The sequence below is a fragment of the Enhydra lutris genome, unplaced genomic scaffold, assembly GCF_002288905.1.
Source record: "Enhydra lutris kenyoni isolate GAN:26980312 unplaced genomic scaffold, ASM228890v2 scaffoldscaffold74, whole genome shotgun sequence".
Taxonomy (NCBI): domain Eukaryota; kingdom Metazoa; phylum Chordata; class Mammalia; order Carnivora; family Mustelidae; genus Enhydra; species Enhydra lutris.
The window spans coordinates 5,032,468-5,049,947 of record NW_019154158.1 but is presented as its reverse complement, the minus strand read 5'-3'; the positions used below and the strand labels follow the sequence as shown (position 1 = coordinate 5,049,947).

The following is a 17,480-nucleotide window of genomic DNA, read 5'->3' as shown; positions in this document are numbered from 1 at the left end:
ACTGTATATGGGGGTTCATTTTACTATTTCCACTGCTTTTGGATGTTTGAAATTTTCCATAATAAAGTTCTTTAGAAAGCAAATCTCAGGGCACCTGGGTGGCTCAGTCAGTTAAACATCTAACTCTTGGTTTCTGCTCTAGTCATGGGTTGTGGGATTGAGCCCCAAATCAGGCTCCACACTCAGTGGGGAGTCTGCCTAAGGATTCTCTCCCTTTGCCCTTTCCTCCACTCTATCAAATAAGTCACCTTTTTTTAAAAAAAATATTTTTTTGAGAGAGTGGTGTGCATAAGCAGGGGGAGGGGTAAAGGGAGAGGGAGAGCAGGGAGCTGGATGTGGGGCTTGTTCCCAGAACCCTGAGATCATGACCCAAGCCGAAGGCAGATGCTTAACCAACTAAGCCACCCAGGAGCCCCTCAAATAAATCTTTAAAAAAATTTTTTTTAAATAAAAAACAAAATGCAAATCCCAAAAATACATATATATATATTTGAAATACAACCAGTGAAATGAATTTGGATAGTAATCTTCTATTGAACCCCAGTTCCATACCTACCTCTTTCCCTACCTTTCTATATTGGTTTCTCTCTTCCTTTCGTGTTTCTTTGTACTGAACAATTAGACTCAACTAAATTATACTGCATTCTGTTTACACTACAGAATCTAAAATCCATTATATCTACTGTTTTGATCATCAAATGTTCATGTTTTATCTCCCCGGCCAGCCAGTAAGGTCCTTTAACACAAAGAAAAAAATTTAGACTCCACAGCCCTAGAATGATGCTGAACATTCTAATAATCCTAAGTACCTTATGTGACACTTAAGTTGTCTCTGGAAAACCCTAGGACCTGTGGAAAAATGTAATATTCTTCTTTGTCAACCTAAGGGCCACTTTGTGGTAAAATTAAGTTTTTATTCTAGTAAAAGCACATAATATTTTCTTCAAATTTTACAGGGATCCCCTTTTGTGACATCAAAATGCTGTTTCTAGCAGGTTTAGGCAAGCTACTAAGCACAAGTTTTTCCTTCCAGAATTCAAATGGGCATATATTTACACTGCTTCAAAGAAACAAAATTATATTACTAGGAGTTTTTTTCTAAAATATTTTATTTATTTATTTATTTATTTGAGAAAGAGAGAGCACGTGTGAGAGAAAGCACGAGCAGAGGGAGAGGCAGAGGAAGAGGGATAAGCGGACTCCCCACCCAAGGGGAACCCCAACTCAGGCAATCCCAGGAACCTGGGATCATGACCTGAGCCAAAGGTAAACACTTAACCAACTGAGCCACCCAGTGGCTATATATTACTAGAACTAAATACAAATTTTGTTAGTTAAGTGATTTGTTAAATGAGCTGAAGTCATTTAATAAAACTTCAGCTGCAATATAAAAAGAGAGCTTACCCAAAACAATAGTCTCAAAGCCCAGGAAACAACTCACTACCTAACTGGAGACTAATCAAGACCGCTAGAAAATAGATCTGTTGGGGGTGCCTGGGTGGCTCAGTCGGTTGTACATCTCTGCCTTGATCCCGGGGTCCTGGGATTAAGCCCTACATGGGGCTCCCTGCTCAGCTGGGAGCCTGCTTCTCCCTCTCCCTCTGTCCGTCCCCCCTGCTTGTGCTCAATCTCTCTCTCAAATAAAATCTTTGATAGAAAGGAGGAGGGAGGGAGGGAAAAAGGGAGGAAGGAAGGAAGGAAGAAAAACCATTCTGCTACCTCCTTCATATTTTGTCTCAATAAATAGTAAATTCTTTGAGGGCAGCTCATTCTCCAAGGAATAAGGTCCCTCACTTCTAGAAATCATCTATGGGAGCCCCAGCAGGAAGGAAGGGGAAAAAAGCACACAGGCTTAATTCAACAAGAGTAATACATGGATCTGCTGTCAATTTTTTTACATTTCACCATTTGCATAAATCTAGGGTCAGAAAAAAACATACATTCCATTTGTATGGATTTTTCTTGGTTTACAATAATTTTATTGGCAGGGTGCCTGGGTGGCAGTCATTAAGCATCTGCCTTTGGCTCAGGTCATGATCCCAGGCACCTGGGATCAAGTCCCACAACAGGCTCCCTGTCAGGCAGGAAGCTTGCTTCTCCCTCTTGCACTCCCCCTGCTTGTGTTTCCTCTCTCACTGTGTCTCTCTCTGTCAAATAAATAAAATCTTTTTTAAATAATAATAATAATTTTATTGGCATTTTCCCAGCATCCTTAAAATGTCTTACTTTAGAAGCAACAAAGTCCTATATTTCCACTCGCCAAATCAGGTAGTAAACACATCATATTCACTCTAAATGTAAAATCTTACTCTATTTTAACTTATATTTAAATTAGTTACTTAAAATAACCATTCCTTTCATTTCCTTTTTCTTTGTTGAAATCCTACCAACTCCATCAACAGATTTCCGCATTTCATGTACAGTTAAACATACCTGGAATTAGTTTCTCCTCAAAATATTCCACAAAATTCTGAATTCATACACATGCAAAACAATCCCATGCCCTAAAATTCACCCACAAATACCTAAATACAATGCTCACCTGACCTCTAGCTCAGATGTAATGCCCCATCCATCCAGGTAAAGTATAAGAACTGTACTTATCAAGCGTAATTTGGGAGACAGTAAGAAAGAATAGTGAGTAGCTTCCAGCAATTCAGCCAAGAGGGGAAGAATTATCCCCTCCACACCCAGAGCCTAGGCTCTAACAAGTTTTCAGCAACAGTCAAATAAAATTCTCAGAACAGTCCTGACTTTTCAATGGACTCTGTCTTAATTAAGTAGTCTGAGTGACAGTGCAAAAATTAATTTGAAGCTACCTTTCCTCTTCTTTACTCTGAAAAGCTGAATATTGTCTGTCTTGACTATTAAAATCCCCAGAGATTTCAGTTCTGCAGGAGCTCTACATGGTTCTAAATTTAGACAAGTAATGGAAATAGTTGGAAGGCAGGCAATTCATTTTAATATCTGAACTTTTATGTTGCCAGGCAGCTAATTTCTTAAGTAACCTTAGAGCAGTCACCCACATAAGAGAATAAATATATAAGCCATATAATCACTGATAGGCCAGTAATGGTGTTAATTAAAACATCATCTATAACTTCTGGAAATGACCAACACCCACCTCCCCCAAAAAACAGGCTGTATTTCCTCCACAAGGGAAACAGGATTTTAAATATTTCAACAGAACATGTTAATGGCACATCATCACTTTCCTTACAGTTTATTTATGTTTCCACACCAAGGGAACATATAGATAGGTTTAATCGGTTTAATCTTTAACATAAAATGTTTTTGTGGAAGGAAGTGACATATCTTGTTTCACGTAGAGTCCTAGAGCAGGATGTTCTTAAGCTCCTGGACCATAAGCAATTGGGGCATACCAGATCCCAATTCTAAGCCTAACTATTTTGGATTCTCTAAAACATTAGACCTCGTAAGGACCCTAACCATGTCAGTTTTCCTAGATTGTACTCAAAGTCCAATATACAGGTGAATGCAAGTTCAAGTTCAAAGCACTAAGTATGAAAGACCTGGTTTGGAGTTCCCCTATCCAAAGACATTTTAATTCAGACAGCAGAAGATAGAACAAGGGAAACAACTCTTTAAGTGGCTGTACTACAGGAAGAAAAGATCTGGATTACATGAAAGTAAGGATATGAAAACTTACTTTCACCTTCACACCAAGTTAGGAAAAAAAAAATCAATACAATGCCAATTTTCTGCACAATACTTTGCCTCTCATAGCAAGTCATCAGAGTTGCCTCTAACAGACTTCATTCTGAGAAATAATTCCGTTTAGACACTTTTTTATCAGGTAAATCTGAGAAGACACAGAAGGGTCTCAGATCTGGAATTCACTCTGTTTTTGTTTTTTTTTTTTTAAACTGGAAATAACTAGTATCATAAAGATAGCAAAGGATAATTAAGAAAAGAGGTGGTTCTCCTTTAAAGGAATCATTTGCCACTAAAGAAATCAGGTTTCCTTGTAGAAATGATTGCTTCCAGGTCTGAAGCAAGTAAAGTACAAAGTGAGCCCAAAATACCTTGTAGTGGCACAGTGTAAGGAAGTGTTCAAGGCCTCACTGGGTCATGTCAAAAGGACATAGTAGTCAGTTTGCTGGAGCTCCCACTGACCAAATTTACAACTGCTATTTTTTTATGTTTATTTATTTTAGTAACCTCTACAACCAATGTAGGGCTCAAACTCACAACCCCAAGAGTCACTCACCCTTCTGACCACGCCAGTCAGGTGCCTCACTGTATTTTTAATACTGAATATTGTCAGTATTTTTGACAGCAGTGAATTTTAACATACTGATTTTTTTTTAAATACCCCATCGACAGTGATCCTCAAAAACAACAAAAAAAAAAAAAAAAAAGGAGAAAAAGGAAAGCTCTTCCTTTTAGAACACCATTAATGAGAAAATGTAGAAGTAATGAGAGAATCAACATTTTCCAACCACCAATGTCATAACCAATTCAGGCAAGGATCTTAAGTGCATGTTAATACAACTGGGTAAAACATAAAGGAATAAAAAAGTCACACATTTTTAAAAGTATCATCCACAGACTGTTTCTTAACTACAAAGGGGAAAAAAGTACCTTAACAAAGAAGAAATGTAGCTGACATCAACTAAGTGATCAAACTTTCTATCACCAACAATAGGACAAAAGGACATTAATAAGCACACAGAGACACACACAAAGTCATCTTGTCAAAAATGTTTAACCTGAATCTAATCATGACAAATCCAAATTTTAAAACATTCCTCAACATATGTACCCCGGACTCTATAAAAATATCAATGACATGAAAAACAAAAAAGGGGGAAGAGAAACACTGTGAATAAAAAGACCAGGAAAAAAAAAAAAAAAGATGACCATTAAATGCAACATACGATCCCTGAATAAATCCAGGATTGGAAGGAAAGCTATAAAGCAGTATTCTCAATTGTTGAGATAATTGGGGAAATCTGAGCATAGACTATACAGAATGATTACATCACTAAAATATTTTGAATGTGATAATGAGTTTGATAATACTATTGTAGTAATAAAGAAAAACAACTTGTCTTTAAGCAATACATGCTTAAGAAATTTGGGGGTGGGGGTGCCTGGGTGGCTCAGTCGGTTAAACGCCTGCCTTAGGCTCAAGTCATGATGTCAGGGTCCTGGGATCAAGCCCTGCATTGGGCTCCCTGCTCAGTGGGGAAACTATGCTTCTCCCCTTGCTTCTGCATGCTCTAATAAATAAAATCTTCAAAAATAAATAAATAAATAAATAAATAAATTTGGGGGTGAAATTTTCTTTTCTTTTTTTTAAGTAGGCTCCACACTAGGCATGGAGCTCAATGCAGGGGGCCTGAACCCATGATCCTGAGATCAAGACCTCAGCGGAAATCAAGAGTCACTCAGGCCCCCCGGGTGAAGTTTTCTGAGTCTATAAGATACTAATAAAAGTTTCCTGATTTCCTAATACACTAATATAAATTCCTAATATACAATGAAAAATAAAGTATATATGTGTAGGGAGGGAAGGGGGAGAGAAAGGTGGACAGAGAAAAAGAAAGAGGAAGGGGGTAAAGAGAGTCTTAGAGCACAAATGTGGTAAAATATTTGACAAATATAGGTAGATAGCACATTGGTTTCAGTGTATCACTATTTTCAGCTTCCTGTAAGTTCAGAATTCTTCTAAATAAAAAAGTTGGGAGGGCAAAAGAACAAGAAACAACAATAACCCAAACTTTTAGCTATCCAGTGTAAATTTTGCTGTGTCTTGAAAAGCAATTCCAGGTGGCGGTTACAAGCCCAAACCTCAGCATGAAGCTGGGTTATGTTCTGGCTGCATGACCTAACCTAAACTCTGTGCTATGGTCTGAATGGGTCCTCCCAAAATTCAGGTTGAATCCTAACCCTAGAAAATGATAATATTACGAAGTGGGGCTTTAGGAAGTGAATGGGATTAGTGCCTTATAAAAAAGGTTCCAGAGAGATCCCTATCCCATTCCACCATGTGAGGCCACAGTGAGCAGCAGAAAGCTATGAACCAGGAAGAAGGCCCTCACTAGAACGGGACCATGCAGGTGCCCTGATCTTGGACTTCCCAGTCTCTAGAACTGAGAAATAAATTTCTCTTTTTTTTTTTTTTTGAGAAATAAATTTCTGTTAGTAAGCCATACAGTATGTGGTATTTTGTTACAGCAGCCCAAACAGACAAAAGACACTCTCTAAGCTTCAGCTGTAAAACAGGGATATTACAGGGGCGCCTGGGTGGCTCAGTGGGTTAAAGCCTCTGCTTTTGGCTCAGGTCATGACCCCAGGGTCCTGGGATTGAGTCCCACATCTGGGCTCTCTGCTCAGCAGGGAGCCTGCTTCCCTTCCTCTCTCTGCCTGCCTCTCTGCCTACTTGTGATCTGTCAAATAAACAAATAAAATCTTTGAAAAACAAAACAAAACAGGGATATTACAGTACTACTCCATGAGGATTATTACTCTCAGCATTTAATTATCCAATAAGTGCTATTTTTATACTTACATAATATCACATTCTTTGTTCACTTAACTGTCTTGTAAGTATGGGGAAACTGGACCAATTTTTAGCCTTTCTGTGTCTTGGCAACGAGTTTACAATCAACAGTAACTTTATTAAAATTTTGTGAACTGCCAAATACATCCAAATTCAAATAAAAGAGTTAAAATGCATTCTACCTAAGGACCAATAAAAATAAATCCACCATTAGCACAAATAACAGAGCTAGTATACTCTCAAGTATCCATCAATGGTTAAGCAACAGCTTCTCACAGTTTGTATTTACTCCTAACCCAAATACTACTCACAGGCTTGCCTTGGTCCAAAAAATGTCGAACTTTACATTAAAATCCAAAGCCATCAGGCCAGAAGTGCCTCTTAACTCCTATTTCCTGGAGCTTCATCTCAGCTCTCATCACTCCACAAGTTTACCCCGGTGATCTCATATCTTATTCTGGATTGAATCCCCCCTTCAGTTGCAAATCCTAAACACCCGGCCTCTCTCTAGAGCTTCAGATTCATTTACAAAATTAGCTGACACACATTTCCAAAGGTGAACTCTCTACCAACACTCTTCTAACCCCAACCAGAACCCCTTTTAGTGATATAATTGACATATAACATTAGTTATTAGTTACTAGTGTAAAACATGACTTAACATATGTATATGTTGCAAAATGATCACAGTCTTATTAAATCCATCACCAGACAGTTACAATTTTTTTCTTATGATAAGAACTGTTAAGATCTACTGTCAACAATGTTCAAACATATAATACAGTATTATTAACTATTAACTATAGCCACCATGCTGTACATGAAATCCCCAAGGCTTTTTTTTATAACTGGAAGTTTGTACCTTTCTCCATTTTAACCCATTTTGCCTACTCTCACTCCTGCAACCACCAATCTGTTCTCTGTAGCTGTAAGGTTCTGTGGGTTTTTTTAGATTCCACGTAATTAGTGAGATTATAGAGTATTTTGTCTTTCATTGACTTATTTCACTTAGCATAATGCCCTCAAGGTCCATCCATACTGTCATAAATAGCAGGATTTCCTTTTTTTTTTTTTAACGATTTTTTATTTATTTGAGAGGGAGACAGAGAGAGAGAGAAGCAGAGGTTGTTGAGAGAGAACACAACTGGGAGGGAGAGACAGAGGGAGAAGGAGAAGCAGGCTCCCTCCTGCCCAAGATTTCCTTTTTTATAGCTATATAATACTCCACTATATATACATACAACATCTTCTTTACTATTCATCTGTTGCCAGGCACTTAGGTTGTTTCCATGTCATGGTTGTTGTTAACGATACAATGAACATGTAAGAGCAATACTCTTAAAGATACTGACTTCAGGGGCACCCGGGTGACTCAGTCAGTTAAGCATCCAACTCCTGATTTCAGCTCAGGTCATGATCTCAAGGTCATGTGATTGAGCCCCACACTGGGCTCTGTGCTGAACATGGAATCTGTCTGGGATTCTCGCTCTCTCTTTGCCCTTCCCCCTGCCACTTGCACCCACTCTTTAAAAAAAAAAAAAAAAGAGTAGTCCCCTTTTCTCCACATCCTCACCAACACTTGTTAGCTCATCTTTTTGATGATAGCCCTTCTAACTACAGTATGAAGTAATATCTGTGGTTTTGACTTGCATTCCCCCAGTAATTAATGATGCTGAGCACCTTGTCATGCACCTATCGGCCATCTGCATGTATGCTTTAAAAACAATGTCCAGGGGCGCCTGGGTGGCTCAGTGGATTAAGCCGCTGCCTTCGGCTCGGGTCATGATCTCAGTGTCCTGGGATGGAGCCCCGCGTCAGGTTCTTTGCTCAGCGGGGAGCCTGCTTCTCTCTCTCTCTCTCTCTCTGTCTGACTCTCTGCCTACTTGTGATCTCTGTCCGTGAAATAAATAAATAAAATCTTTAAAAAAAAAAAAAAAGGTTGTGTTCTTTCTATTGAGATGTATTTGAGAATATTAACCCCTTACTGGATATATGATTTGCAAAATTTTTCTTCCATTCAGGTTGTTCATTTTTTTTTTAAAGATTTTATTTATTTATTTGACAGAGAGAGATCACAAGCAGGCAGAGAGGCAGGCAGAGAGAGAGAAGGAAGCAGACACCCTGCTGAGCAGAGAGCCCAATGTAGGACTCGATCCCAGGACCCTGAGATCATGACCTGAGCCGAAGGCAGCTGCTTAACCCACTCAGCCACCCAGGTGCCCCCAGGTTGTTCATTTTATTAACAGTTTCCTTTGCTGTACAAAAGCTTTTTTAAATTATTTTTAAAATAATTTCTATGTCCAACATGGTGCTCAAACTTGATGGAGATCAAGAGTCACATGCTCAAAAAAAAAAAAAAAAGTCACATGCTCTACTGAGCCAGCCAAGCACCCCCCCATGTAAAAGCGTTTTATTTGATGTAGTTCCACTTGCATATTTTTGCTTTTGTTACCTTTGTCTTTGCTGTGAAATTTTAAAAAATCATCACAAAAATGCAGGTGGCAAGGAAAACACAAATGTTTTCCTCTACGAGTTTTATGGATCCAGGTCTGTTTCCTGGATCTTTAATTCATTTTTTAATTTTTATGTATAATGTAAGATAGCTGTCCAGTCTACCCAACCTCATTTACTGAAGAGACTATCCTTTCCCCACTGTATATTCTTGGCTGCTTTATCATAAATTAATTGACCATACATGCCTGGGTGTGCTTCTGGGCTCTATTCTGTTCCATCAATCTATGTGTCTGTTTTCACGCCATTACACCATTTTGATTACTACAACTTTGTAACATAGTTTGAAGTCAAGAAATGTGATGCCTTTAGTTTTGTTCTCAAGCTTCTTTGGCTATTCAGGGTCTTTTGTAGTTCCATACAATTTTAGGATTGTTTGCTCTCTGTGAAAAATGCCAGTGGAATGTGGATAGGGATTACACTGAATCTACAGATTGCTTTGCATAGTATGGACATTTTAACCATATTAATTCTTCTAATCCATGAAAATAGACTATCTTTCCATTTATTTGTTTTTTTTTTTTTAAGATTTTATTTATTTATTTGACAGAGAGAGATCACAAGTAGACAGAGAGGCAGGCAGAGAGAGGGAGGGAAGCAGGCCCCCTGCCAAGCAGAGAGCCCGATGCGGGACTCGATCCCAGGACCCTGAGATCATGACCTGAGCCGAAGGCAGCGGCCCAACCCACTGAGCCACCCAGGTGCCCCTCTTTCCATTTATTTGTATCTTCAATTTATTTCATCAATGTCTTAGAGTTTTCAATGTAACGGTCCTTCATCTCCTTGGTTAAATTTATTCCTAGGTATTTTATTATTTTTGATACAATTGTAAATAGTACTATTTTCTTAGTATTTCTGATAGTTCATTATTAGTGTATAGAAATATAACTGACTTTTGTATATTGATTTTGTATCCTACAACTTTACTGAATGATTAGTTCTAACTTTTTTGGTGTTTTAAGGTCTTTTACATATGTCACATGCAGAGGCAGTTTTACTTTCTTCCTTTCTGATTTGGATGCCATTTACTTCTATTTCTTGCTCAACTGCTCCACTTAGAACTTTTAGAAGTCACTATGCTGAATAAAAGTGGCAAAGAAGAGGCACAGTTGGTTAAGCATCTGACTCTTGGTTTGGCCCAGATCATGATCTTGCAGTTGTGATATCTAGCCCCACACCACACTCGGTGTTCAGGGCCGAGTCTGCTTCAGATTCTCATTCTCTCCCTCTCTGTTCTTTTCTTGCTCTCTCTCTCTCTCTCTCTAAAATAAATAAAAATCTTAAAAAAAATAAAAGGTGGCAAATAAAAGCTTTCAGTTATTCACTATTGAGTATAACATAAGCTGTGGGCTTGTGATATATGGCCTTCATTGCACTGAGATGCATTCTCTCCATATCCTCTTACTGAGTTTTTATCATAAATGGATGTCAAACTTTGTCAAATGCTTTTTCTGCATTTACTGAGATGATCGTGTTTTTTTAGCTTTCATTTTGTTAAAGTGGTATTATCAGACTGACTGATTTGCAAATGCTGAACCATCCTTGCATCCCTGGAATAAATCGGACTTGATTACAGCCTATGATCCTTTTAATGTATTGCTGAATTCAGTCTGCTAATATTTTGTTGAGGATTTTTGCATACATGAGGATTCACTGGATATATCGGCCTGTAATTCTCTTTTCTTATAGTTCCATTGTCTGGCTTTGGTATTAGGGTTATCCTGGCCTCTGAAAATAAGTTTGGAAGTATTCCCTCCTACTTTTTGGAATAGTCTGAGAAAGACTGGTATTAATTCTTCTTTAAATATTTCACAGAATTCACCAGTGAACCCATCTGGTCCTGGGCTTCTGTTTCTTAGGAGGCTTTTGATTACTGGTTCAATCTCCTTACCAGTAATGGGTCTGTTCAGATTTTCTACTTCATGATTCAGTCTTGTTAGGTTGTATGTTTCTAGGAATTTATCCATTTCTCCTAGGTTATCAAATTTGTTGGAATATAATCATTCATGGTATTTCTTAGGATTCTTTATTTTTTTGTGGTATCAGTTGTAATGTCTTCTCTTTCTTTTCTGATTTTGAAGCTTCTCTCTTTTCTTCTTGGTAAGCCTAGCTAAAGATTTGTCTATTTTGTTTATCTTTTCAAACAACCAGCTCTTTGTTTCATTTATCTTTTCTATCATCTTTTTAGTCTCTACTTCATTTACTTCTGCTCTGATCTTTGTTATTTCCTTCCTTCCACTAACTTTGGGCTTAATTCAACCTCTTCTTTTTCTAGTTTCTTTTTTTTTTCCTTTTGGTGGGCACCAAAGTTTACTAAGCGATAGTAAAGTGATTAATACGAAGCTCTCAAAGGGGGAGGGGACCCAAGAGAGTTACCCTTTTTTAGTTTCTTGAGGTATAAAGTTAGATTACTTGACACCTCTCTTGTTTCTTAATGTAAGCATTTGTCACTATCAATTCCCTTTTAGAACTGCTTTTGCAGCATCCCATAGGTTTAGTATTTTGTATATTATATTTCCATTTTCACTTATCTCTGGGTATTTTTCTATTTTTCTTGATTGCTTCTCTGATCCAACTGTTGTTCAATCAAGAGCATGTTGTTTAATCTCTAAATATTTGTGGATTTCCCAACTTTCTGCTTTTTTTTTTTTTTTGGATTTTTTTTATTTATTCGACAGAGAGAGAGATACCACAAGTAGGCAGAGAGGCAGCAGAGGGAGATGGGGAAGCAGGTTCCCTGCTGAGCAGAGAGCCTGATGCGGGCCTTGATCCCAGGACCCTGAGACCATGACCTGAGCTGAAGGCAGAGGCTTAACCCACTGAGCCACCCAGGTGCCCCTCTTCTTTTTCTAATAAACTTTTTTCTAAAGATTTTATTTATTTGACAGAGAGACGGAGGGGGAGAGCATGCACAAGCACACAAGAGGGGGAGCAGCAGAGGGAGAGGGACAAGGAGGCTCCCTGCTGAATAGGGACCCCAATGCAGGGCTTGATCCCCTTAACCAAGTCAGCCAGGTGCCCTCAGTTTTTTTCTTTGTAACTAATTTCTCATTTCATACCGTTGTAGTTGGGAAAGATTCCTGATATAATTTCTATCTTCTTAAATTTATTAAGACTTGTTTTGTGGCTTAACATATTATCTGTCCTGAAGAATATTCTGTGAGCACTTGAGAATGTTTTTTTCTCTTGATTTTGGATAGAATGTTCTGTGTATATCTGTTAAGTCCATCTGGTCTAACATGTCACTTAAGGGAATGCTTCCTTACTGATTCTCTGTTTGGATTTCTATCCCTTGATGAAAGTAGGGTATTAAAGTCCCCTATTACTATATTGCTATTTCTCCCTTTCTCTGTTAATATTTGCTTTATACATTTAGGTGCTCCCAATCCTACCCCTTTCTTATTTCAGTTAACAATAGCACCATTCACCCAAGACAGAAATTGAGAGTCATTTATCTACATTATGCACCATCTCCTTGATCCGTCTGATCTCAGCTCCTGTCTCCTCTTCTCTGCTTCTATCACTTCTGAGCAAAGAATTTAGTTAATGAGGCAAGACCTCCAGAGCTCTTTTTTGCCTCCCACGGAGTAGCTGGCTATGTTCCTAATGGTAACTGCTCTATTGGCCTCTATCACTCAATAACTAAAAGCATGTGACCTACCCTTGATGGACGTGTAGCACGAATGAGGAATAAATTGTTGTTTCCAGCTATTCAGAGTGTGGGTTTGTTTCTTACCCAGCATACCCTGGTCTATCTGGATTTCAACTTCTGCATGGACTACAACACCAGCCTCCTAATTAGTGTTTCCCCTCTACTCTTAATCCCCTATAAGTATTTCTCCAGGGGCACCTGGGTGGCTCAATCATTAAGCGTCTGCCTTCAGCTCAGGTCATGATCCCAGGATCCTGGGATCAAGCCCCGCACCAGGCTCCCTGCTCTGCAAGGAGCCTGCTTCTCCCTCTCCCACTCCCACTGCTTGTGTTTCCTCTCTTGCTGTATCTCTGTCAAAGAAATAAATAAAACCTTTAAAAATACATATATATATTTCTTCAAATTGCACCAGAGTTACTTTTGTAAAACAAACATTTCCATCACTAAAATCTTCCAGGCTGCCTGGGTAGCTCAGTCGATTGAGCATCTGATTCTTTGGCTTTGACTCAGGTCAGGATCTCATGGGTTGTGAGACTGGCCCCATGTCAGGCTCTGTGCTCAGCAGGGAATCTGCTTGAAGATTCTCTCCCTCTGCACCCCGCCCCCCCCCTTCATATGTTCTCCCTATCTCGCTCTCTCTCAAAAAAAAAAAAAAAGCCTAAAAAAAAAAAAAAAAAAAAAAAAAAACCTTCAGGGGTTTCTCTTTGCCTCAAAATATTCCAAATTCCTTAATATAGCTCTTAAAGTCTACCATAAAATCAGGCTCTCTATATATCCTCTCCAGCTATTCAAAATAATGCTATATTTCCATACATACCATATTCTTTAATACTCCTAGGTCTTCACTCAGGCTACTCTATCAACTTGAACTGCCTTCCTACCCTCACACCACCTCCCCCAACTCTGCTTGCCTACCCATACAGGACTCCTGGTCAGCTATCCCTCCCATTCTCTCAATAGCTACTCAAATTTGGCTCTCTTCTCAAGGCCCCTAAGGCCCCTATTTTAACAACCCTTTTCAATATATCAGGCCCCTAACCCAAAGTATAAGTCTCCTTACAACACAAAGAACAGTCCTTCAAGTTCCTTTGTTCAGATACCAAACATTTGTCCCCACCCCTTTTGTTACCTTTTCCTTCTATCTTAATAAAGAAGGTAACAATTCTACCTCTGTTCTGGATTTCATCTTCTCTGCGTGCTCCAAAACTTCACTCCATTATGACCACTCTCTATTGTCTTGCTCATTCTCCAAACATACAAATATGATCAAGTCTCTCATCTTAAAAAAACTCTTCCTTGAACCCCACAATCCCTCAGTACTATCCTGTCTCCACCTCTTTTTTTTTTTTTTTTAAAGATTTTATTTATTTGACAAAGAGAGAGATCACAAGTAGGCAGAGAGGCAGGTAGAAAGAGGGAAGGAAGCAGGCTCCCCGCTGAGCAAAGAGCCCAATGCGGAGCCCGATCCCAGGACCCTGAGACCATATTCTGAGCCAAAGGCAGAGGCCCAACCCACTGAGCCACCCAGGCGCCCCATGTCTCCACCTCTTTGTTATGATCTTGAAAAACAGGGCTTATCTGCCTTTATTTTCCTCACCTCCTATTTATTCCTCAACCCAATACAACTTGGTCTCCGCCTTCATCACTCCAGTGACCCTACCTTCACTTGATGTCACCAATGACCTGAGTGCCAAATCCAGTAAGTTCTTTTCTGTCCTTACCATACTTGACCTTTCTACCCCACTTGACATAATTTCCTCCCTCTGCCTTCAAACTCTCTTCTCTAGGGTCCTGTCCACATATTTTATTGGTTGTCCATTTACCTTCCTCACTTCCTCAATTTTCTTCCAAGACTCCACTGCCATTAGTCACAACTTTAACTGTTAGTGTTCTTCAAGGCTCCCTCCTCAGGCTTCAACTTTTCAGTTTCAAAATGATCCTCAGATGACCCAATCCATTACTTCAACTACAGCGTATATACTGTTGATTCACAAATGTCTCTCCAGACTCAAATTCTCTCTCCAATTCCAACCTCATACACCCAACATCCTTTCAGGCAGTTCCTATGTAGTTCCATAGGTACCTTAAATTCAACCAGCCTAGAACCAAACACCTCACCTTTATTTCCAAACACACAACTTTCTGTATTCCCCAACTCATCAATAACGTGACCATCCACCCTGGTATGGAATCCAGAAAACTAGGAGTCATCCAAAAGTTCATCCCTCTCAGCACTATTCATTCTCTCTCTCATGAGCGTGCATACACACACACACACACACACACACACACATCTCCAATTCTAACTGGTTCTTCCTGCTAAATTTCTCTTGAATCTATCCATCCCTGTGACTTGCAGGACCATTTCAGAGCCTACGTCTTACCTAGATTATACTGACTGCCCTTAAACCGGACTCCCTGATTCCAGTCTATTTTGCAATCCAGTTCCCAATTTGTCACAAGGGATCTTTTATTTATTTATTTATTTAAAGATTTTATTTATTTATTTGACAGAGAGAAATCAGAAGTAGGCAGAGAGGCAGGCAGAAAGAGAGAGGGGGAAGCAGGCTCCCCGCTGAGCAGAGAGCCCAATGTGGGGCTCGATCCCAGGACCCCGAGATCATGACCTGAGCCGAAGGCAGAGGCTTAACCCACTGAGCCACTCAGTTGCCCTGCAAGTGCCTCAGTCGGTTTAGCATATGCCTTCAGCTCTGGTCATGATCCCAGGTACCTGGAATGGAGTCCTGCATTGGACTCCTTGTTCAGCTGGGAGGCTGCTTCTCCCTCATCTCCCCACCCTGCCCTGCTCATTCTCTCTCTCTAATAAATAAAATCTTTAAAAAACAAACAAACAAGCATGGATTTTTTACTAGGGGGGGTGGGGGGTGGGCCCATAACCCCCATGTTGTTCAAGGATTAACTGTATTTTTTTGTAATGTATAATAAAACATGAATTCTTTAAGGATAGGGACAATGTCACTTTTTTTTTTTTTTAAGTTTCTTTGGCATACAACACAATATCTAACAAATGGGCACTTAATAAACATCTGAGTGAATGAATGAGTTGGGTCTTTTCATAAATTTTCTTGATATTAGGAATTTGGAAGCAGTTCTATAAACCTCACTTGAAGATCCCTCTTTCTATTATAAAAATACAGAAGAACCAGAAGCTAAGAGATCTTCTAACAGAGACCCATTCTAGGAAGAAAACACATAAGTGACACTTATTTTAAACACAGACCAATAATAAACAGATAGGTTTTCTTATTTCTAAGCTAATACTATACGATAGGCTTGCAGTACACCAAAGCAGCCTAAATAAAAGAACTAAATCTGTGTTAAGTGAAAAAAGCTGGGCTGGTAAAATCAAACAGTGGCAAGTGAGTTCCTATAATTATTTTCTTTTTTCTTCTTTTTTTACCTTCTCCCCTCTCCCTGTAATTCTTATTTTTTTTCTTATTTTTAAAGATTTATTTTAGGGCGCCTGGGTGGCTCAGTGGGTTAAAGCCTCTGCCTTCGGCTCAGGTCATGATCCCAGGGTCCTGGGATCGAGCCCCACATCGGGCTCTCTGCTCGGCAGGAGCCTGCTTCCTCCTCTCTCTCTCTGCCTGCCTCTCTGCCTATTTGTGATCTCGGTCTGTCAAATAAATAAATAAAATCTTTAAAAAAAAAAAAAAAAAAGATTTATTTTAGGGGCACCTGAGTGGCTCAGTGGGTTAAGCCTCTGCCTTAGGCTCGGGTCATGATCTCAGGGTCCTGGGATCGAGTCCCATGTCAGGCTCTCTGCTCAGTGGGGAGCCTGCTTCCTCCTCTCTCTCTCTCTCTCTGCCTGCCTCTGCCTACTTATGATCTCTGTCAAATAAATGAATAAATTCTTTTAAAAAAAAAGATTTATTTTAGAGAGAAATAAAGAGAAGGAGAGCACAGAGGAAGAGGAAGAGAGAAAAGCAGGCTCCCCGCTGAGCAGAGAGCCCAATGTGGGACTTGATCCCAGGACCCTGAGATCATGACCTGAGCCAAAGGCAGACGTACAACCAACTGAGCCAACTGGGTGTCCCCTCTCTCTAATTCCTCACTGAAAATCTATCATCTTTTCAGGGGGCCTCATTTGGCAGAATGCCTTTACTGTGGGCATTGAGCAAAACACAAGTCAACAATAAAAGATAAGATGAAACAGAACAGAATCTTGTGGCCTAGAACACATTATGGATCTGAATAGATCCTATGTCTGTATCCAGCCAGTCCACTAAACTGAAAAGACAACTGCCATTTCCCAACCAAGACACAGAAAAGCAGTTATGAAAGCAATGTTAATTCCAAAGAGAAAAAAGGAAGAAAATAGAGCACACAGGAATAAAGCAGCATTTTTCAGAGCCAACATTAACTTCAATGCTGTTGTGTTACTTAACAGCACTGGAGAACATTATTTAGAACCTAGTTATTTGATCACATTTAATACAGACTGTCCTTCTATGAGACAGGCTATGCTTGCTGACTGTGGCCACCAAGCTGGTATAAATAAAACTCAGCTACATGGAAAGTGTGCTCAATATCTACAGATACCTCTTTGTCCCTCTTCTGTATTGTTAAGATTTCCTTTTATTATTTTGAGAGAGAGAAAGCATGTTGAGAGCATGAGAAGGGGGTAGGGTAAGAGAGAAAAGGAGGGGCGCCTGGGTGGCTCAGTGGGTTGAGCCGCTGCCTTCGGCTCAGGTCATGATCTCAGGGTCCTGGGATCGAGTCCCGCATCGGGCTCTCTGCTCGGCGGGGAGCCTGCTTCCCTCTCTC

The 17,480-nt window shown here is 39.6% G+C and overlaps 1 protein-coding gene across 6 annotated transcripts in view; it reads right to left on the bottom strand.

Moving 5' to 3' along the window:
• The window catches only part of LOC111160157 (R3H domain containing 2), a 159,989-nt gene that overhangs the window by 130,924 nt on the left and 11,585 nt on the right, over window positions 1–17,480 (bottom strand). The gene's annotated exons all lie outside the window — the stretch shown is intronic.